This window comes from Mauremys reevesii, linkage group 2 (assembly GCF_016161935.1).
Source record: "Mauremys reevesii isolate NIE-2019 linkage group 2, ASM1616193v1, whole genome shotgun sequence".
Classification (NCBI taxonomy): Eukaryota; Metazoa; Chordata; order Testudines; family Geoemydidae; genus Mauremys; species Mauremys reevesii.
In genome coordinates this window covers 57,716,923-57,740,479 of record NC_052624.1, presented here as the reverse complement: position 1 = coordinate 57,740,479, position 23,557 = coordinate 57,716,923, and the positions used below count along the sequence as shown (strand labels likewise).

At 43.5% G+C, this 23,557-nt stretch overlaps 1 long non-coding RNA gene across 1 annotated transcript in view; it reads right to left on the bottom strand.

Annotated features, from left to right (window-relative positions):
* The window catches only part of LOC120398725, a 41,870-nt gene extending 18,596 nt beyond the window's left edge, over positions 1 to 23,274 (bottom strand). Inside the window, exon 1 of the long non-coding RNA XR_005594663.1 lies at positions 23,222 to 23,274. This is a non-coding gene — a long non-coding RNA (uncharacterized LOC120398725). The remainder of the gene's footprint in view (positions 1 to 23,221) is intronic.
* Between the last annotated feature and the right edge of the window lie 283 nt (positions 23,275 to 23,557).

Sequence of the window (23,557 nt, the reverse complement as noted above, 5' to 3'; positions counted from 1 at the left end):
ATCAACCTCACTACATTCTATACATGCAAATGGCTGCATACCAGAATTACTTCATCCTGAGGCCAAGAGAAACAACTGTTGCCCAGTAACTTCACATGATGCAGTATGTCTGAACTGTATGGGCTAGAATTTGTCCTCTCAGATACCTTAGTTACTTTCACCGACTTCAAAAAGCAGTAACAATGTGGACTTAGCTACCTGTCCCACCAGCTCGGTCACATAGGGATTTGCATACTCTGTCCTTATATAGTCTTATTTGTTATATGCTTGCTGCAGGTTTTCTGCCAGTGTTGGGAAAAATCATGTTTTAAGAAATACTAAAAGCCCAACCCTCCTCCCTCAAATGTAACAGGTAAAACTCAAACCACAGGCAAGCACAAAATTGACAGAAAACCTCACAAGCACACATTACTTTCTTCTTACTAGACCCAGATATGGAACAAAGTGGTCCCTTGCAGAGAGTGTGCACATCTCCTCCTGCCTGTGAAGCTCTTCCACAGCCAGATGTGCAAATGGAGAGTTATATCACACCCTACTTTCCTGCCAGAGCAGTACTGCCAGCAACTGTGTCCATTTGCAGCAATTACACCAGATTTAGGATACGCAAAGGATCAGCAACACTCACTGGAGTCACATGATACAAACAATATTTCAATTTCCAGTTTAGTATATTACAGATTAATGAGTACCCTGTGTGAATCCTATTGGAAGTTTAACCTTTAACAGGTGGATTGCTATTATTTTCAGGATTGCAACACTTTCTACTTAGGACAAGCAGTTAATACAACTGAGAAATACACTTTGTTGTTTAAATCTGTGTTCAGAAAAACACTTATGCGTATAGTTAAAAAATTAAGTCGGATGTTTCCAGCCCTATACAGCAAAGCATGTAAGCACATGATTAGCTTTAAACACAATTAAAATTGCATTGACTTCAAAGGGATTTAAGCATGCACCTAAGTGCTTCTCTGATTCATGGTCTTAATTTCAACATCTAAATTCTTACATAGTTTAAATGTGTTCTTATCAAAGGAACTCTCTTTCTTCTTTTCTTTACACTGTTACTGCACCCATAGGTATATTCATTCAAGGTAAACAATATGCCTTGCTTTATGTAACTAGTACAATTGTAAAAAGAGCAAGATAAGAAAAAGAGGATCAGATTCACAATTCTGCACTTAAGACCTCTGTTAAAGGCACAGAATAATTCAATTAATTACTTTATTGATATGAATATGATTGAATGATCTAGGAAAGTAAACAAGAAGTGTAACTGAACTCTGAGTATTTCATCTATGAAACTGTCTATATTATCAAAACAAATTTATATCAGCTCTGTTCAGGGGCGGCTCTAGGGATTTTGCTGCTCCAAGCACGGCAGGCAGGCTGCCTCCGGCGGTTTGCCACCCCAAACACGCGCTTGGCATGCTGCGGCCCTGGCTCTGTTCTACAGATTCATGCTAGCTTTGCACAGAACTGAATACATCTTTTTCATGCCATAGACATTTGTAATGGGATCTACAAACCCCACACTGAGCGTAGACAGAATGGGGAGGAGAGCCATACATGTTTACAAGCAAGCAGCTTGACCCCACCCCCGCGCAGCTGCCAGAGCTGCCAATCATAGAGGCAGGCACCCATAGTTGCAGCCAATAGAGGAAACAAGGCCTGCTATAAAGAGGACAGTGCAGAGAAGGAAAGGAAGGCAGAAAGGTCTTGGACAGCAAAGGGCGACATCCTTGCTCCAGACTGCCTCCACGAAGACAGCCAAGAGACTGAAGCAGACTGCTAGACTTAATTAGAGATGAGGGTCCAAGAACTGCCTTGACCCAAGGTAAACTACGGAGGGCCAATCAGGAGCAGCAGAGACCCCTCAAAAGGCCACACCTGAGCCAGTGATACATTATTTAAACCTTTCGTTCTATTTTCAGTTGAAGCTGACATTTGAAAGGCAACTCCTTATAGTTCCTTATCTTAAGCACCTACATGGTAAATATGACTAATGAATAGTTAAGGTGGTAGGCACGTACCTGTGCAGAAAAAAAAATGTAATGGACAGATTATTCTCTCATTTATACAGGTAGAGCTCTGGTATAATTCCATTTACCTCTGTTGAGTAAACACACATTAGTGTAACTGACAGCAAAATCTGGCCAAGTGATGACAAGAAGAAAATGGAAGTCAGTACTCAAATTCTCTCCTCAGCTTCACCACTGATTTGTTGTCGGGCAAGTTACTTAGGCCCCAGTTCAGCAAAGCAATTAAACTTGAGTGTGTAAGTGGAGTTAAAGTGAAGCAGAAGCTTAAATGCTTGGCTGAACATAGCCTTAGCCTTTCGCATGCCTTGTTTTACCCAGCTGTAAAATGAACAGTTATACTTATCTATTTTATTGGAGTGTTGTGATTCATTGTTCGTAATCAGCTTTGACAGCCTCAGAATAAAGACACCATATTAAAGTACAAGTTATTTTTTCATAGCTCTAGATATTATATGTAAATTTAGGAAAAGATTGTAGAACCTGGTAGAAAGTTATAATATGAAAGTACTGTGTTTTTTCAGAATTTTACTTTTATTGCTCAAAAAGAAATAAATAAAACTTTAGCTGATAAATACATATTGTTTGCTTTCTATTATTTTGAACAAGTGAAGCAATTAGTCATTTACACAGCAAGGGCAATTTTTAATAGACATGGACACAGCAATTAAACACCCGTGGCTGGCCCAGGTCAGCTGACTTGGGCTTGCAGGGCTTAGGCTGTGCACTATAAAATTGTGGTGGAATTTTTGGACTCTGACTGGAACCCAAGCTCTAGGGCATTCGACCCTCGCAGGATCCCAGAGCTTGAGCTCAAGCCTGAGCCAGAATGTCTACATTGTAATTTTACAGCCCCACAGCCCGAGCCCCAGCCTGAGCCCTGTAAGCCCAAGTCAGCTGACCTGCGTCTTTTATATCCTTGTAAACATACCTTCTGATGTCAATGACCCAGGTTTTCTAAACAACTCAGGGGCAGATTTTCAAGGACTCAGCTCTCATTTAGGCACTTAAACAAGTGTCCCATTGTGACATTTACGGCCAGATTTTCAAAAGAGCTCAGCACTGTAGTTGTTGAAAATCTGGCCCAATTTAACTATTCACATGATGAAAGTTAGGCACAAGTTTACATACCTTGCTGAATCAAGGCTTCAATCTGGAGCAATTCCATTTTCTCCAGTGGAGTTACTCTGGATTTACAATGAGATCAGATACTGGTTCTTAATTTCTACTAAAAACTGCCCTTGCTGTGCCTAGATAGTTTGTTTGAAAAGGAAAAATAGACTTTTTCCTGATTTTTTTAAAATAAATTGAAATGTAATCGCCCCTCCAAACAGCTTTCTAATCATCTGCTCTTTTCTAGAAGTATGCATCTGGGAACAATGCACTAATTATATCTGGAAGTATAGTATCAGAAGATAATCCAAGAGACAACAGGGCTGAGAACAGCACAGCACCTTTTGCTTCACTGGACAACTGCTATTTTAAGAGGAGAAATTCCTGGCTCAAGTCCCATTCTTTGGCTCAACGTTCTTGCCAGCTGAATGTTTTCATTGTCGCACAAAAGAGCACTTGTGGTGGTGATATGTAATAAAAATGAATCACTTTCTTATAATTAAGACAAGGGATTTAGTGAGAAAGTAGGTGAAAAACAAGAGTCTATCTGCCACAAGAGCTGCTATACTTATGTAACACCAACAGACACTGGTCGTTGGCAGGTGGGATTGAACCGGGGACATCTGAAGCTTAGTGAATGAGCCTCTACCGCATGAACTAAAAGCCAACTCGCTGTTAGCTAAGGCTGTAGAGCAGACTCATTTAACTCTCTCTCTTTAAGTGGTCTCATGCCACTAGATGGGACAGAACACCACAACCAGACAGACGACATGCTCTCTGTATGTGTATGTATATCTCCTCAATATATGTTCCAGTCTATGCATCCAAAGAAGTGGGCTGTAGCCCACGAAAGCTTATGCTCAAATAAATTTGTTAGTCTCTAAGGTGCCACAAGTACTCCTGTTCTTTTTGCGGATACAGACTAACACAGCTGCTACTCTACAACCAGACAGTGTGTGGGTTACATACTTCCTCTAGCTGAGGAAGCACAACCCAAGCTTCAGAGTCTTCCCAGTTGAAATCCTGGACAAGGCCCCACTTGTAACACCGACAAACCCCAGTCATCGGTGGGCAGGATCGAACAGGGGACATCTGGAGCTTAATGCATGAGCCAAAAGCCAGCTGGCTGTTAGCTAAGGCTGTAGAGCAGACTCATTTAATGCTCTTGCTTTAAGTGGTCTCAGTGCCACTAGATGGCACAGGACAACACTTGGGTTTACACTTGGGGCCAATCTAACACTAAGAATTGGGACCCCACTGTCAACTCTTCCTTGATTCTGTTGGCATCTCCCTGAGCCTTTGCTCACCACAGTCTTTACGGGGAGTGGACATTTTGCTTGGGCTTTATTGACTGACATGACTGTAAGGGGTTTAGATTCCAGAACCTCTTTTTCTTTAAAAACAAACAAACAAACAAACAAAAATGAGAATATGGAGTAAACACAAAAAGAAGCAGTTTGATTAACATACTTGGATTTATAATATGTATAAACTAAATTGGCAAGGTGTTCTCAGCTTCAGTTCAAGAAAGGAAACAAAAATACTTTCATATTTCAAAAAGCATTCTCTGGCTCTCACCCCAGGGTCACAGTTCCAACCCCCTCACTGGCCCAAGAAAGAAAGAATTTTCTTCAGTGTTCAGAGATCTCATTTTCCCTCTTCTCCTCACTTTGGGTCCACGCCTCCTATGATTTAAGAAAGATACCCCCTATTTATTCTCCAAACCAGTTTTCCAGTTACCTACTCCTATAAAAGTGTTAGACTTGCTGCTCCTCTCAAAGGCCCTGTCTTCACTGGAAAAAAGGTGTTCTCTTGCCTTGAGTAAGCTAACATGTAACTGATATGGTAAGAATCCCAATGAAGACAAATGGACCACAAAACCAATGATATATCTGACGTACATCAATGATATTTTCATCCTTTGGACAGATGACCTAACTCCCTCATAGATTTCCACCATAACTTCAGCAACGCCATCCATCCATCAAACTTTGTCTGGGACACTCCTATACCAGCATCAACTACCTTGATACCATGATCAGCTTCAACAATTGAACCCTACAGACTATTATATACAAGAAACCGATGGATCACCACATTTACTTTCATAGATCCAGTAAACACCCTAAACACAACAAAAAATCTGTTATCTACAGCTGGGCCCTCAGATACCATAGAGTATGCTCTGAGGAGAAAGTCCAGATATACACCTTAACACACTCAAAACCATCTTCACCAAACAAGGATACTCTACCAGAGAAGCAGATTGCATTATGGAAGGGACTACCAAAATATCCTGAGAGAAGCTACTTCAATACGGGAAAGAAACCCCTCCCCTCTTATTGTCATCTACCACCCGACACTGGAACCCATATGGGTTATCATCAAACAATTATAACCCATGCTCAACAGGGACCATATCCTGAAAAAAATCTTTCCTGAACCCCCTCTTCTGGCCTTCAAACAACCCCCTGACATCATCAGAAACAAGCAACTTATAGACCAGGACCCACCAACTCAAAACTTAGAATATGTGTTAACTACTTATGCTAGACAATCTGTTCCACCTTGCATTTAGCTGTGACACTCAGTGTACTTTTCCAGTGCATGTCTAGACTACAGAATTATGTTGACCTAAGGCATATGGCTGCCACATATTTAAATCATTTGTGTATGTCCACACTATGCTCCTTGTGTCAGTGGTGCATGGCCTCACCAGAAGTGCTTGTGCTCACTATACTGGAAGCGTCAGATAACTTCTGAAAGCCAGAAACAGTTGACGTAAGCAATGTCTACACTGACACTGCATTGACTTAACTACATTGACAGTGACTTTATGCCTCTCATAGAGGTGGAGTTATTAAGTCAGCATAGTGGGGCAATTATATTTCTGGGAGTGAAATTTTAATGTAGACACTTACATAGTTGACATTGTGTCGACCTAACTCCGTAGTGTAGACCGGGCCCCAGGCATGAAGAAGAGCTCTGTGTAACATGAAAGCTTGTCTCTTTCACCAACAGAAGTTGGTCCAATAAAAGATGTTACCTTGCTCACCTTGTCTCTCTAATGAAGACAAGGTAGTTGTAGTTTTCACATGTTAGCAGGTCAAGGTAAACACTAGAGAGAACCTAAGTTTACTTTGACCTGATAACATGTTAAAACTACAACTGACTTGTCTTCACTAGGATTTTACCTCACATTAGTTACATTAGTTTCATGTTAGGTAACGTATTAATGAGACACCTCTTTTCCTAAGTGTTTGTCAAACTAAGGTCTAAGAGATAGCCCATGGAGGATACAACAACCTAAAGCCGTTGACCCAGCCATCTTAGAAACTGCATTTCAGAGCCTGGTCTGCCCATCAAATAAAAGATTTCTGATAGGCAGAGGTGAAAGAAAGCTGGTATGGTCTGGTCTACCAGCAAGAGCCGGTGCACTGGACCGGCTTCCCCAGGCCAGCGATTTAAAGGGCCTGGGGCTCCGCTGGCCCTAAGCCCCGGGGCTCCCAGCCACCTCTGGAGCTGGTAGGTCCAGCAGTGATTTAAAGGGCCCAGGGCTCCCAGACATGGCTACCACAGCTAGAGCCCTGGGCCCTTTAAATCTTGATTTATGCCTCTAAATCTTGATTTAAAGGGCCCAAGGATTTAAAGGCCCCACCCCTTCTGATTGAGGCCCCACCCCCCAGCTCAGGACTCTGGTGTACAGGTAAGTCCTTTAAGTTACTTTTACCCCTGGTGATAGTTCATATGCATTATTATTATTTTTTAATATCAGGGTTGGAAGGGACCTCAGGAGGTCATCTAGTCCAATCCCCTGCTCAAAGCAGGACTAATCCCCAGACAAATTTTTGCCCCAGATCCCTAAATGGCCCCCTCAAGGATTGAACTCACAACCCTCAATTTAGCAGGCCAATGCTCCCAAACCACTGAACTATCCCTCCTCCTCGTGGGAGAGGGGGTGGTTTGAGGAAGGTAGCTTCAGCTGGGATGGGTGGAGTTTTTCTAAGGCCAGGTCTACACGAGAATCTTTTGCTGGTTTAGTAATGCTATTTAGGAGTGTGATTTTTTGCAACATTTCTATACCAGCAAAAGCCATAGTGTAGACAGAGATATAAAAAGTGTTTTTGCCAGTATAGCTTATTTCACTTGGAGACTAATATGACATATAGGGACTCTCTTGCTCGTATAAACTGCATCTACACTAGAATACATTTGCTGGTCTAAAGCTGGTTCTGACCTCCTCACTTCTCTTGGTTATTGTTCTTGTTGTCTTGTCCTGTGATTATCATGGCAGTCCATGAATGAATTTGGGAACTCATACCAGGGTCCTTTCTGAGGGCTTCATCCAAGTTGCCCCATCTAAAAAACGTCACTTTCCTTACAATATTACATTCAAAAACATGGACAAGTGTTAAAGCATCTTGCAGAGTGGATATATCTTGGCCCCATCTCTGTGGATTTTCATTCCTGCACTGTGCCCTGTCTGCAATCTCAAGATGGTGGATGTTATTTTCCAAGATGCTTTGATATCAATCAGAGGATCTTTCATCTTTTGACCATTTATTCAGCTAATATTTCCCTTGAGAGGGCATCAATATCCTCAACCATTGTCATTCCAGTCTAAGTTTCTGATCTTCCAGTTTTGGCCAGGTCATCAGCTATATCACTTTTATATATACTAATATCATGGAATCCATTGAAAAAAAACAATTTTTGTCTTGCTTTCCCATCCTCCAAGACTCCTTATGAATTGAATTGTTGCCCAGCACTGTCACACGTAGTTTCATAGATGTAACCAGGCATTTACTTTTGGCTCTGTATTCTTAGTTTTTTCTTAACAAGTTCATAAAGCTGATTGGGGGTACAATTAGTCAAAGAAAAGCACAGTTGGTAAATACAGAAGTAGCATATATCATAAGCAAATATAGAGTCAAAGAACGGCTGCTGCTGCATGTGTGCACCTGACTGGGCAGAGGACATCTGGATCCTTTTCCTTCTCCACATGAACAGCTGTAATGTGGCTGCTTGCACTCTCCAAGTTTCAAGGGGTTGGCCACCACTGATGGCAGGGCTACACAAGCCAGAGGCTGTGACTTAGTGCCATCGATTTGCTTCCAATGTGGAATAATTATTGTAGAATAAAGTCACGTTTACGCCACGCTAGAGTGTCCATGTGGGGAGCTATTCCAAAATAGCTATTGTTATGCCAGGCATTTACCCGTGTAGACAAGTCCATAGTGTGCCGCTCTTGCCACTCAGGTGCTTCACGTGCTTGTTCTGAAAATTCAGGCTATAAGAGCCAGAATTGAGCCCACAGATCCCATTTTGCCTTGAAATCCTCACCCACATCTCCCATTGACGTCAATACACAAAAACATATCTGAGATCTGAATAGAGCCACAGTCTAGCAAACAAAAATGTAGAAATATGTTGCCAGATGGATCAGTGAACATCTGCTATTGCTTTGTCCGCATGCGGGTTTTCCCTGTATACAAACGCTGCAGTTAATTAAACAAACACATGAATTCACTTATTAACTATCAACACAATACTTAGCATTCCTAAGAGATAATGATCTAAATCTGCTTTGTGGAAGATTTTTTCTTAGGAAATGAGTCAAACTTTGTGAAAGGCAGTAGTGTCTCATCACTGGTTTTCAAAAGAAAAATGGTCTTGGGGATGAATAGATTTCAATGTTTGGAAAGAGAAGCTTGACTGGTCAAATCTATTTTTAGAGAGATAATGAAGAATGTGGGTTCTTTTGAAACACATACTTCAGATGCCTGCAATGTAAGCTTCCATCGTGTAATAATATAAAAGCACCAGCACATGCAGGCCTTGCACCGGTTTCATAAAAATAAGCATATACCCAGTACTCATTCACTCCTGTGCAGAGGGCCCACATAAATATATGCACCACAGAAACTCTATTGTGAGACCTTACGTGGCCCTGAAGTAGTGCATATGCAAGTTTTCTCTGCAGGGGTTAATTTTCACCCCTACTGAACAATTCCAAAACCAGGAGGAAATATTCTCAACAGATATTTACACCTGAGATGTATTTTAATATATTCATTAATAAACTGACAAAATATATACACCAGATTGGTTAAATATTTTGATTCACTTCCGGGGAAAGGAGGCTGTTTAATATGAATTGAGTGGCCAATCCAAGGGTCCTTCTTACTAGGTAAAACCGTCATTGATTTCAATAGCTTTATTTTTTAAAATGTGAGGAAGGACTGACAAAGTGTCTAAAAATGCCTCTCTAGGGAGTGCAACATTTCTGCTCTGGGCCAGTGACCCTGCAGGGAAACCAGGAGTGGTGGGTGAGATGGTAACTGCCTGCCATACGAAGGCTGTCAGTAAACAGAAGCTTTGAAAATCATTCTGAAGGACAGAAAAAAGGGATGGAGCTTGAGACTCAGGAGAACAAAGTCTCCTTTATTGTTCTTAATTATTATTATGGCATCACTAGGCCTTTGCTGAGGTTTAGGCCTCATTATGCTAGATTCTGGGCACACACTGCAAAAAACAATCCTTGCTTCAATGAGCTTAGTCTGAACAGAAAAGACAAACAGTCCCTGTTTCTCCAATGGCTCTGAATAAGCCAGCGGAACTGGCTGGCATTATCTCCCCTCTCCTCCCACTGGCAGTGCCCATCCCCAACTACAAATTCTCTCGGAAGGCCCTTAGGTTGGACCTTTAGAGGGGATGTGGAGGGAAAAAACCCTTTTTATTTCCATAGGCAGAGTCTCAGCAGAAGGCCAGGCCCTGCCTGTCTGTTTGTGGACATTGTTCTGACATCATCCTCATGAGAACAGAGGAGAGCCTTTCCAAGGCCTGCATCATCTGGCAAGTGGGATTTATTAATCAGGAATTCAGAACTAACTCCAACTTAAATCAAACTATGGCTGTAAACTAGAGCTTCTTATTTTCTAGATAGTGGGTTTTAAGATGAGACTCACCATTAATTAATCAAATGCAAGTTATTAGGCTCAGTACTGGGAGAAATTCTTTGGTCTGTGATATAGAGGAAGTCAAACTGAATGGCCTAATGGTCTCTCCTGGTTATAAAATCCATGGAAAAAATTAATAAAATACATGGCTGAGCTTATGTAGTTCCATAAGGCATTTAGATGCCACCATGATGAATATGGTATTGGCAGATTCATTTCCTTCTAGGGCTCTATCTCAGTATGACATTCTGAGTGAATGGGATTGAAAAGGAAATGAGTGAGATTTTAAATGTCTCACTGAAAAATAGGAACATTTTCTTCTTTGCTGGAAGGAGACACTTTAAAAATACATTAAGGAAAACCCTAAATGAGGGAGTTACTCTTTTGACCCATGTAAGTAGCCCATGAATACAGTGGAATTGGTGCAGCTCTGCTAAGTGGGGAGGGGCAGGACACTAGTGCAAACTGTGCACTGTGCAGCTATCACAGACCAGTGGAGGGGAACTTGTGGGAGGCAGCATGGTCAGGGGATCTAGATGCAGTTTCACAAGCTAAATCCCTCTCCTCAGCTGCTGGTGCAGACTCGTTAGAGGAAGAATGGTTTTGTGATCAAGGCAGTGGACTAGGACACAGAAGATCTGGGTTCAATTTCTGGTTCTGTCAAGCATTCCTGTGTGACGTCGGTGAGAAACTATCCATTTGTGTCTCCATTCCCCATCCGTTAAACAGTCAGAATGCTGCCTCTCTCTCACCCCCTTTGTGTTGGGTTTATTTAGATTGTAGATCTTTGCGGCAGGGACTGCTGTGCCTAGTACATGGGGCTGTGATTGCACTAGGTGCTGCTGGAACACAAATAATAATAATAATAATTCAGGATGGGAGATTTACCTCCTCTCTGACTCATGCCAAGAACCCCCTGTTCAAAGACTATTTACTTGGGCTCTGGCCAGGTGCAGGATTTGGACCTGAGTGCACTGAAATATGATAGGTACATTCTTCAAACTGTATGGTTGTCTGTTGTAGCTGACCATGGCTTTGCGGCAACACGGGTTGATACATGAATGCCTGTGCATGAAGTTAAATTAGAATACCCAGAGGCAATCTCACTCTCTCAGTTGCTGAAGTAAAAAACCAGTGGCACCAAAGGTTGCAATGACTGGAAACATCATTAAGTGCAATGGATAGCCATTGACATCTTTGTGCCTTGCCAAACCTTGTGTATGCCACATAGCCTGGCTGCAGTGCTTTTCCATCTGTTGGACTAAAAGGTCTCCTCTGCCTGGTCAGCCAAAGCACACTAAGTGTGCTGGGGATAGACATTTCCCCTCACTATGAGTGTTTCCCAATGGCTACCCTCAACCTGGGTTAGCCCCCCAATAAACATGATGTCATGGAGTGTGGCCACTGCCACATACTAGCAGCTAATTGGAGCCACAGGTGAGAGCTGGGTGTGAAGTGAGGACTAATGAAAGAAAACCATTTAAGCGTGTGACTGCTCTGATTTCCAGTGGCACAACCTCTTCTTCTCAATCCCATCACCCCAAGTTCTTCCAACCAGAGTGTGTGAAGAACTGATTTTTCAGTTTGCGATCAATTAAAAAATGTAAATTAATTTTGGGAGAAGCCAACGAAGAATTTGTTTTAGAAATTTTTGGCAAATCAAACAGATTGTTTCTGATTAAATAAAATGTGTTTTGGTTTCAAGCTTTTCTTACATTAAAATTTTTTTAACTATAAGGCTTAAGGAAATTTTGAAATGAAAAGTCATTGTAAATTGAAACATCAAAATATTTTATTCTGACTTTCAGAATTTTTGTTTTTTGTGACAAATAATGTGGCAAAAATCACACGAACGTGTTAAATGTTGCAGTGCTGACAAAAGTGCATCTTTTATTAAAAGAAGTTTCAACTGAAAAATTTCACTCATCTCCACGTCTAATAAAGGCTTCATATATTAATTTGTTGTGATGATTAAGAAAACTACAGGAACTTTTAATCTTGGAATCTTTTAGTCTGTTTTGTCAAGAAACATGGGGTCAGAAAGGCTGTTCTCTTTCCTGGAATATATTTCTGTATTTCCGCCTCAGTTGATGACTAAAGGTTTTGGAGCCACCCCTAGCTGAGCTCATTCAGTAGCTGAGATTGTGTCTCTCGCACAGATAGACGCCGAAGGAGTTATGCCAGTTTGTGCTATTTTGGATGTTGTATTATTTACTTTGAAGTTAATTGTTTTAAAATTCAACACTAGAGATTTATCTCAACATTCCCCTTATCTGCCTCTTCCACAGAGCTCTATATATCTTCAGCATGGCACAGAAGAATACACAGAATGTCTTCCAAATGCACAAACTGAGCATATCTTACTTTCCCTTTTCCACTTACTTCTTTCTCTCGCTCCCTAAGGTGAAACTCCAGCAGCCAGACCTGCTCTCCTGGTTTCAGGTATAATCAGAAATAAACTGAAAGCAATTATGGGTAATGTAGTTTCTGCTGTCCCCATAATCTGTTTAAACAGGTGGTGCTAAGCAGCAGAAGGACTGCAAGTCCCAGAAGGCATTGCTCACAAGCCCTGAGAGACACAAGGTGTGTGCGGTTCAGCTAACCTAACCCTGTTGTAGTGACATTCTTCAAAGCCAGCACGGAAATGGGCTCGCTTTATACATTGCAAACCTCCCTAACAATGTCATAATTTGGACCTGAACGAAAGCAGTTGCTGTTTGTTTCCATAACAGTAAGTGTTTTGCTTTTTCTAAAAAAAATTAACTTTGTTTTTGTTATTTCTATTTTAAATGTGGTGAGGTGCTTGGATATTGGGGTGGGAAGAGACTGAGAACCTAGAAAGACGCATGAAAATATTGGGGGAAGATGATGCAATTTCATAAACCGATGTATTATAGGAGACTGTTCTGACTTCATGAATCCAATGGAGTAAAGTCATTACTCAGTTGTTAGCCTTTTAATGGTCATAGCCAAAGTCCACTGGGAGTCAATGGAAAGACTCCTGTTGGCTTTAATAGGCTTTGGATTAGAAGTGGTTTTCAAACTTTTTGTATTGGTGACCGCTTTCACACAGCAAGCCTCTAAGTGTGAACCCCCATATAAATTAAAAATGGGGTGGTGGTGAGGATTTAATTTAAGGGGGTCTCGGGACTGTGAGCCCCACAGAGCTGACAGGTTGCAACCCCACATATAACCACCTCCACCACATTTGAGAACCCTTAGTTACAAATATGAGTCTAAGAATCATCCCAGAATCACACTGATTAGAAACAAAACAAAAATCTCAGAGGCCAAAAGGATGGCAGTAAAGATAATGTATAGATATGAACATTAAGGAAAGGAAAAAAGCTAAATATCCTCAAGAGTAAAGAAGGAAAACACTGACAGAAAATGAAGGGATATTTGCATAACTAAAATATTATGAGTAGAGCTGGTCAAAGTTTCTGATTTCAATGAAAAACTGGGAGGGGGGGAAATCAATTTTTCCATAAAACATTTTGACCAACTATAGAGTGTCAAAAATTAATAACAAAATTTGAAAGTTTGAATTTTGGTGAAAATACTAAATATGAACAATTTTATTTTTTTGTTTTGACCAGCTTTCATTATGAAATATTGAATAGCAATATGCACTTTGCCTCCCAAATATTTCTAGAACTAAATACCCTTTCTTTAGTGGATTTTAGGAAGATAGTCTGATATCTAATATCTTGTCCTCCACAAAAGCCAGTGACAGATACTCCTGTGGAAGGTGTAAAACTCTCATGTTCTACCGAACTGCACAGCACTACACCACGGGGGAAGCATTGAGGGGAGTTAATGGGGATGCTAAGAGCTGGTAATCATTTTGCTTTAGGGTATAAAATACTATTTCCCTGAGCAACATTAAAAAATGGACTGGCACTGGCATTGTGGTTATTTACCACAGTGATATCCTGTGGCACTGTGTTAACGAGACTAATTATATATTGGATTCAAAGTCCTATTATCTATTTAAATGTGTTGTCATTTAAAGTTTAATGTTCTATAGTCCTTTATTAATGGAAAGGTAAATGGGAGCATTTGACTGACTTTTTACTCTGCCATTCACACTTCTGTATAATTCTCTGTCATATCTCCTCTCCTTTTTCCACACCAAATAGTAGTTCAAATTCCCGGAAGGAGTACATTGGCTCATCCTGGTATAAATTCTTGCATTGATCTCTGTGGTCAAACCTTCACCCTTGAACTTCAAGGGTCCACAGGGTGGAGAAATATAAGGAGCTCACCCAGTAACAAAAAATGGATGTCACTGACTGAAAAGATGCTTGATCAGGCCTGAGCAGTCAGCCAGTCCACCTAGTCAGCAGCTCTGCAGAGAATTTTCCATCAGCAGAGTTCTTGTGGAGCACCAGTAGGAATTCAAGCTATTTCCTATAATGGATAACACAGAGGGAGGAGGGAAAAAGACAACCTCCCCCCACACACACACACTCCCAGAGTGTATCTCTCTTGAGATGCATGGAGCTCTTACTGTCATGAGTAAGGCTACAAGTATGTCACAGAGGTCACGGATCCCCCGCAGCTCCTAGCCCTGCAGGGCTGGGGGGGATCTCCCAGAGCTCCCTAGCCGCCGCCATCTGGAGACCCCACAGATCCCAGCTCCAGCGGGGGACCCCTGAGCTCCTAGCCCTGCAGAGCAGCTAGAGATCCACCCCCAGCTCCTAGCCCTGCGGTCAGGTGTCCCTCCCAGCCACTGGGTAGGAGCGGGGGGCTGCAGCTCTCTGCCCTTGCATGCTGTGGGGCACGGTGCTGGACCCTCCTTCCTCCCCATTTTGTCATGGATGTTTTTAGTAAAAGTCAGGACAGGTCACGGCTTCTGTTAATTTTTGTTTATTGCTCGTGATCTGTCCACAACTTTTATTAAAAACATCCATGACAAAATTGTAGCCTTAGTCATGAGGATCTGTGCACAATGTCTCTTTAAAACATCTCCTGATATGGAAACCCCCTCCCTCCGCTCTCATCCTTTTTCTTATATGCCTCTGTATGTTTTCTACTTTGGCTGTGCATTTTCTGAAGTGTCCTTCCCAGAAACTGAACTCTACAGTGAAATAGGGCTATACATCAATTTGTCTACAGTAATAGCTCTATAATATTTTCCTTATTATTTTTGTCCACTTTCTAATACAACCTAACATCTTATTCACTTACACATTGAGCAAATACCCTCATTAAATTGCTCATAATGATGTTTTGACATTTCCTGAGACATTACAGTTCATTCAAAATCCATCGGTGTGTATCAGTAATTTAATTTGTTGCTTTCAAAAGTGCCTTTCCAAGCACTTATCTGCTGTGAATTTAATCTTCTGTGTTGCCCAGTTACCTAGTTGTGTTAGGCCCTTCTGAATTACTCACCTCTTTTTGAGCTTTAATTAACCTAAATAATTTGAGTCATCATTAAATGTGGCCATCTCACTTTTCTCCTCCTCTTCCAGAGTTTAAAAATATATGCACATTATGAATAGATGTAGATACATCGAGTAACAAGCCCAGGTGCTGGGGCACTCTACTGTAAATAGAATTTCTTAAGATAAAACAAGGCCCAGAATCCTTAAATGTCAGGAGTTTCCTCAAAATATCACTCCACTATAGGATCCTCTTAAAACACAAGGGGCTGAATTCTCAGGTAAGCTGGAACAGGTCCCACCTCTCACATCCAAGATTTTAGGAGGAACTGAGGTCTGGATCAGCCCCTGGCACAAGTGGGAGCAGACTTGGGGCTGCTCCAAGCTGCACCAGCATGTAAAGGCTCCAAAGGACCTGTTTTGCTGAGACTGCCTGAACGTAGCATGTTCAGCCTCAGCCCCCTCCTACCCTGTATATTGGGATGGAGGACATAGTTGACTATGTTGGCTCTATGCTAGTCTAAGGGTATGTCTACACTGCAATTAGACACCCGCAGTGGGCCCATGCCAGCTGGCTCAGGCGTAGGCATTCAGGCTCAGGCTGCAGCCTGAGCTCTAGGACCCTCCCACCTCGCAGGGTCCCAGGGTTAATTGCAGTGTAGACATACCCTAAGATTCCCCAGTAACAGGCCTGAGACATTTTCAGCTTTAACTCCAATGGCATAAACGAGGCCCAGAACAGGCCTACTTCCTGATTCCAAAATGTACCACCCTCTAGCTTCCACATAGCTCCAATCCAACCGCCAACCCCCTAGTTTCTGCCTAGCTCCTCTCTAGCCCCAATCAAACCCCTCCCTGCTCCTCCTGACCTCCAAGTCATGCCTAGCTACCCCATAGTCCCAATCCAGTTCTCCCATCCACCTGCTCCCACATGGCTTCCCACCAGCTCCCCCTGCACCTGCCTTAGCCCTCTTTAGTTCTGCTCTAGCTGCCCCAGCTCTTCCTCAGCCCCCCTCTAGTCCCCTTCTGTCCAACCTTCATCTCCCCCAACCCCAGTCTAATCACCTCCCCAGGCTCTTTTAACTCCCCTCCTGCTCCATTATTGCCCTGATCCACCCCACTCAGCCCTGTTTCAGGCCCCCGCAGGCCCTCCTCCAGTTCCCTGTCAATCCCCTCCAGCTCTGCTTCCATGCCTATTCCCCCAGCTCTGGACCAAACCTCCACCAAGCTCCACTCCAACTCCCTTCCCCCGCACCCTCAACAGCTCCGATCCAGATCCCCAACTCTCCCCAGTTCTGTTCCAACCCCCCAATCACCCAGCTCTGATTTATCCTCCATCAAATTGCCCCTCTGCCAACCTCCCCCTCCCCATGCAAAGCAGCTGATACTTTTACCTTGTGCTCCATCTCTATGGATGCTCCTGTGTCCAGGTTGCCTCCCATCCCTGCTCATCCCCCATTGCTGTGATCCCCCAGATGTATTCTCTGTGCATCCTTGCCAGCAGCTCATGTCCAGGGCCCAGGGTGGCCCTGGCTGGAGCGGGGTCCCATTCTTAGCCTCCCCCTGCCCTGGGGGACCAGTGAGCCATGCGCTCCCTGGCAGCCCCTCTGGTAGGACCCCCAATAACCTCACGGTCTCTGGCATGACTGCACCACTTGCACCATTGTAGTTCACCACTGTTTAACTACTCCTTGCACCACCGGAGGATTTATCAGCCATCCTGTATAGTGAAGATTGATGAAAAGAAATAATTCACATTCTCTGTAGCCTCCATCTCTTCACTGATTGTTCCCTACTCTCTGGTGATCTAAGAGGTACTGAAAGCCTGAGGTTTTGCCTATCTGTAATTGAGAATTCCTCTTGCCTTCTTAATATCCATTTTACAGTGACCTGCCACTTCACTTGTGTTCTTCAGTTTTATTTTATAGTTTTAAAAATATTGAACCTTTTTTTAGTTCTTATGTATCCCTCGCTACTGAGGTATCCAAACACCTAATAAGATTTAATGTATTTATCCTCACAACATCACTGGTAGGGAGGGAAATGCTATCATCCCCATTTTATCCTGAGAGCAGGGGTAAAATGGAGATGGACTCAGGAGATTTCGGGTCAATCCCTGGCTCTGCCACAAACTTCCTGGGTGACCCTGGGCAAGGTATTTAATCTCTGCATGCCTCAGTCCCAGGGAGTACATGGCCATATAACACTTCCCTGCCTCAAAAGGAAGACGAGGGTGAATTCATTAATGTTTGTGAGAGGCTCAGGCACTTCAGTGATAGGAGTCTAATAAGTACTTACAAAGATACATTATCTGCGCTGCCTTGGTTTACCTCAAACTCTGAACAGGAAGGGACCATTTTAAGTTAAATTTGTCTATTACCTTTTAGCTCACACTGTAAACAACAGTGCCTGTCCACTAGGAACTGTATTGAGGCAGCCCACTCATTTCATAGATCACAGAACAGCTCTCACAACAGCGTTATCATTTAACACTTGGAAAAGCACTATATACACATGAAAATTATTAGCATTACCATATTAATTCAACTTTGGGTCACTATTGATATGGGCTAGAATCAACCCTCTTTCTACCAATGAAAAGCTCTATGTGACAGCCCCCTAACTCTCCCAATACCAAACCTTTGGATATTTTTCAAGGGCAATACATTTATATAAACATTCCAGCATCAGCAGTGCTGAAGCCTGCACAAGATTATATAATTAAGAGGAAACAGTTTCACCCATGGTCTAATAATTTAGAGAAAAATTGTCAAGGAGTGCTTTTTTAAAAAAAACAAAAACAACAACAACATGATCTCCTCCAACACCAAACATCTGAGCATGAGAGAGGAGCAGGGTGGCTGAACTCATCACAATATGTGCACCTATACCCAATGATCCATTAGTACAAATGTAATAGTATTCCTCTAAAGGCAGTTGTTGGACAAGGCTTGGAGTCTAGAATCCTCTATTTTATTCACATAAACTGGTATAGTTCAGATGGCGCAAGCTGCCCGACATCATCCAAGGATGAAAGTTCAGTGATCTGAAGGAGAACAGATTTAGTCTCTATGCTCAGTCAATCCTCCTCCTCCCTACTGAGATTATTGAGTCTGTTTTTTTAATGTAGACTCCTGACCTGGATTGGTGACCTGTTAGAAATGAGTTAGCGGTCTCAAACAGCCATCACATTGAAACTGAAGTCAAGCAGACAGACAGATGGGAAACCTCATTTCCAATTTTCCAGTCCACTCACACAGTTACTCTAATAGAAGAGCTTTACAGCCACATAATAGGAAACAAGTTCAGATTTTAATCTATTTAAAGAAATACCATCTAGCCTCCTACAGTCAGAGGTGAAAGTAAGCTGGTACGGGCCGGTACGGAGGACCGGTAAGAAAAGGAGACTGACTGAGGGAGGGAGAAAGAAGCCTGCTCCCTGCATAAGAATAGTTTAAACTCAGCTGTTCCCTGATGGTTCAGCCCCCAGGCCTAGGTTTCTGGCATCCTTGTTAATTTCACTCACAGTAGCTGGGGGGAGGAGGTTGAGGGGAGGGTGTGTTTGACCATGGCAGGGGCAGTCCTTTTCTGCCCCCGGGATGAGGGGATCTCTCTCCAATACTAATATACACAACAAATACAAGCATTTGGCTGCACAGCTTAAATCCAGAGCTAATAAAAGCAGGTGAAAGGGGAAAACTCACTGTCACATTGGTTTCTCGGCTCCTCCCTCCCCCTCCTCCAGCCAGGCTGCAGACAAGGCTCTGCATTCCTTCCCTTCCAGCGGAGGTTCTCCTCTAGGCTCTAGCTTGCAATAGGGACACTGGCTGAGATGCCTGCTGCTGCTGTCTGCAAAAGAACAGTTTAAGCTCAGCTGTTCCCTGTGCAGTTCAGTGCCCAGAGTTCGGAGCCGTTTCTGGCATCCTTGTTAATTTCACTCCCAATTGTTGTTGGGTGTGTGTGACTGCCCCTGGGATGAGGGGATCTCCTAAACACAATCAAAATCAGGAACCATTTCCAAGTTCAAATCTATCCCATTCCCTCCCCAGCAGAGGATCATGGTTGTGATGCCCAAACTGTTTGCAGATCCTCTTTGAAATGTTACTGTTTAAAAAAAAAACACAGAAAACATGGAGAACATAGTAGAAAGATGTGTCATGATGATTAGGGTTTATTTTGGGCAAAGCAATTTTGCTAAAGCAACTAAAGATTCACAGGGAAAGCAAATAGCCCCCATAGACAAAACCACAAAGGGATTGGAGGGGAAAACTGAATATTCAGGGAAATTATTGTGCCTCCTTTGAAAGAAATAGCAGTTTTCATTCCAATCCACCCTCTTTATATATTGTTTTAAACACCTGAAATGTCCTTAGGACATCGGGTGGAATCTCAGATCTCTTTTTGTTTTGTCCTGCCTGCAGAGCGCAGAGGCTGAAATTGACAAAACTCTCTAAATATCTTGTATATTTCATGAAGGCTATTCCAGTTGTCTTTCATTCACCCCTGACTTCCCCTCCCCTACCCCCGGCTCCCTCCCTGGCTGGCTGGCTGTGGTTTTTGCCTTGGTTACTTACTCCTTGGCAGATCCAGCCCAGTGGCACCTGCTGGCTCTCTGCAGGCAGCAGCCCACAGGGGCCCATTGCTGGGGTCGCTGCTGGTCGGTGGCAGGCTGCAGCTGCATTGTTTGTGACACATTCATACACATACACATACATACAGTCAGAGGTGAAAGTAAGCCGGTCCGGTCCGGCGTACCAGCAAGAGCCAGTACGCCGTGCTGGACTGCATTGACTTCCACGGCAGGGATTGAAAGGGCTCTGGGCTGCCCACGGCTGCAGGCAGCCCTGAGCCCTTTCAATCCCGGCCACGGCTGAGATTTAAAGGGCTCAGAGCTCCTTGCCACTGCGGGCAGCCCAAAGCCCTTTAAATCCCAGCCGCGGCTCCGGCGGCTGGGCTGGGGCAGGGATTTAAAGGGCTCAAAGCTCCCCGCGGCTGTGGGCAGCCCAGAGCCCTTTGAATCCCAGCCACGGCTCTGGCGGCCGGGCTGGGGCCAGGATTTAAGGGCTCCAGGCTTCCCTCAGTGGCAGGAGCTCTGGGCCTTTTAAATCCCTGCCCCAGCCCCGCAAAGCTCGGGGTTCCCCTGGCAGCCAGAGCTCCGGGCCCTTTAATTTGCCCCTGAGCCCCGGGGGGCTCCCAGCCACCTCTGCAGCTGGGAGCCCCTGGTTGATTTAAAGGCCCTGGGTCTCCCAGCCACAGCTGGTTCCCCAAGGCCTTTAAATCTTGAGAGGCCACGCCTCTTCCGGATGAGGCCACGCCCCCTTAGGACTCCGACAGTACCAGTAAGTCCTGTAAGTTACTTTCACCCCTGCCTACAGTGGGACAATTATGCTTTTGTTGAGGGTGTTTCCAGGTTTTTTTGGGCAGTTGAGGGTTGCCTGCACCTTTAAATGAGCTCTGGTATGGCTGCTGGCTAAATTCAGGCAGAAGAGCCTAGCTAACCTGGAAGGGGATAAGGCATTTCCTCTGTAAATCTACTCCCTGGAGTTCCCCTATGTAGTGACTATCATTTCCAATGAAGCCACAGCCCTGTGGGTAGTAGGGAATGCTAAACTCAGTATTCAATTTGCATGCCAATGGGAGGCACTCTTTTCTTAAAGAGTAAACTTTTGAATCAGATTTAGATTCCACTGGCCACACCTTAAAAATCAATCCTTTATTTCAAAGGGAGTTTTGAGATCCACAGAATGACAACCAATTTATGGCTGAACCAACCTCTCTGATAGGGAAGTTCTATATCCAGTTATCAAATACACTGTTTACAAGCCACAAGGAATTCTCTTTAGTACAGGTTTCTTTTCTGTATGCTGCATTTTGCCTGACGCAAGCAAGCAACCAGCAGGTTTAAGCTGAATTCTTTATTCAAGCAAATGCATAAGTGCACAGATCCACCATCCTGATTGATTTGTCACTCCAAATCCGTTCCCCAAGCTCCAGCTAATGTTTTCAAGCACGTATTGTATCTATTGAGTCCTCTCTATTCAAGAATCACTGGCTATCTTCTTATAGAGTGCCAGTCACTGCAGAATTTAGGTGACATACAATAGATATGATACAAAGCAACATGATTGTAGGTTTGCTGTTAAACTGTCCATCTTATTTTATTTTTAATCAGTAATACTCAAAGTGCTTTACAAATTGGATTTTGTTTGCTAACTTGCACTGAAAATATTTTGAATTTCTAAAAGATTGATTAGCAGTATTATGAGTGATAGTACAAATACGCAGGATTATATTCTCCATGGGATGTAATATGTAACAGCTCACCTAGAAATGAATCATATGAGAATTTGAAAGGCACTTCCAGGTTTAAAAAAAAATGAAGTCATTTTAAAAAATAAGTTTCCCAGTGATAACCACATGGGAAGTAGCATTTTCGTTGATCCATTAGTCAAGTGCACGTGTGTTTGCTTCTATTTATTTTTTGGCAAAGCCTGTGCTAAGGCAGGGGGAGTTTTTGATGTAGCAAAAGGCTGGTTCTATTACAAAACAATATTGTTTTGAGTTTCCAGCTGATGCAATAGACTTAAGTTTAGTTTAGCCTGCAAGTAGTTGCCTGCTCTGGTAGACGTAGCATTGCCAGCAAGTAACTGCCTGCACAATGCTAAACGTAGCATTGTGCCCATGGCAGTGAAGGTGGCAGCTTAAGCTAGCCATCTGAATATGTACTGTGGGTGTGAGGCGGGATTGTAGGGGGACAGCTAGTCCAAGACACCTCCCACACTGCAGTAGGCACAGTGCTATTATTAGCATGCTAGCTCAAGTAAAGTTGGGGCATGTACATCTCCCAGAGCTGGGAATTACATCTGTCAGTTGTAAGACACAGTCCTGGCCCCAGTGAGTCTGCAATCTGCATGGATGAAAAGGAATTTTCTTCCACAGCACATTGGTAGGACTTGGGGGTGACGGGTTGGGAGGAGGTGCTGAATAGTGTCTTGCCTTTCTCTCTAGACTGGCAAATCTGTCAAGATCAGCTGAGTGTACCCCACACAATTAACTATTAGTAGCTCAGAGCTGTGTAGAGGTACCATTTGTATGTGTTTGTACAGGACTCAATGAGGCCCTGATCCTAGTAGGAATGTTATTCTTGGGGTTAAAGTACTGGACTTGGACTCAAGAGAGCTGTGCTCAATTCTTAGCTCAGCCACAGATTTCTTGAGTGGTCTTGAACACATCATTTGGGGTCAGATTTTTATAGTGCTCAGCATCCACGTCTCTTCTTCTCAGTTTAGGGACTGTAGCAAAATGGCTACCCCAACACCCCCCCTACTGGCTGGATGGGGCACTGCAGCAAGTTTTGCCTCTGTTCCCCCCACTGTCCTTCAGCCCACTCCAGGCATAGGATTGTTCTGGCCTGCCAGATAGACCACATTATAAAGTCCTGCCCCTTTCAGAGCCATGGAGTCCTTTATCAAAGTCTAACAGAAATACTCAAAACAATTGAATCTTCAGCCCAGCTGGGCTAAGCAGGCTGCCTCTTCCTCACAAGCATGCCTTGACTGCTAGAGTTTGTCTCCATGCCTAGTCCCAGGCTCCTGAGCCTCAAACAACCCCATTGTCCAGGGCCTGGCACACTTCTCTGCACACTCAGGGCTTCAGCCACACTGCTACTCCTCAGGCTTCCTGCCTCCAGTCAGGCTCCCAGCTCATCCTGGAAGTAACCTACCTGCTTTTCTCTCCTTGCCTCATCTCAGCCTGCTTCCAAAGAGAGACCGTGTCCCACCTCTTCTCCTCTCTCCCACTGAGCTCACCCAGCTCTTTATGAGACAAGCCCCTTCTTTTCCCCAGCTGCATCTAATAATTAAGTTCAGCCAGCTGATCTCCAGCCAGTCAGAATTAGCTTTGGGAGGGCATGGGGGTGGGCAGTAGTTGATCTATCACAGGCTGACCCTTTAAGGGCCAGCCAGCCTGTGACAGGTGCCTAAATGGGAACAGAGCCCTTTTGAAATGAGGCTATTAATCCATGCCTCAGTTTCTCATCTGTAAAATAGGGATAATAATC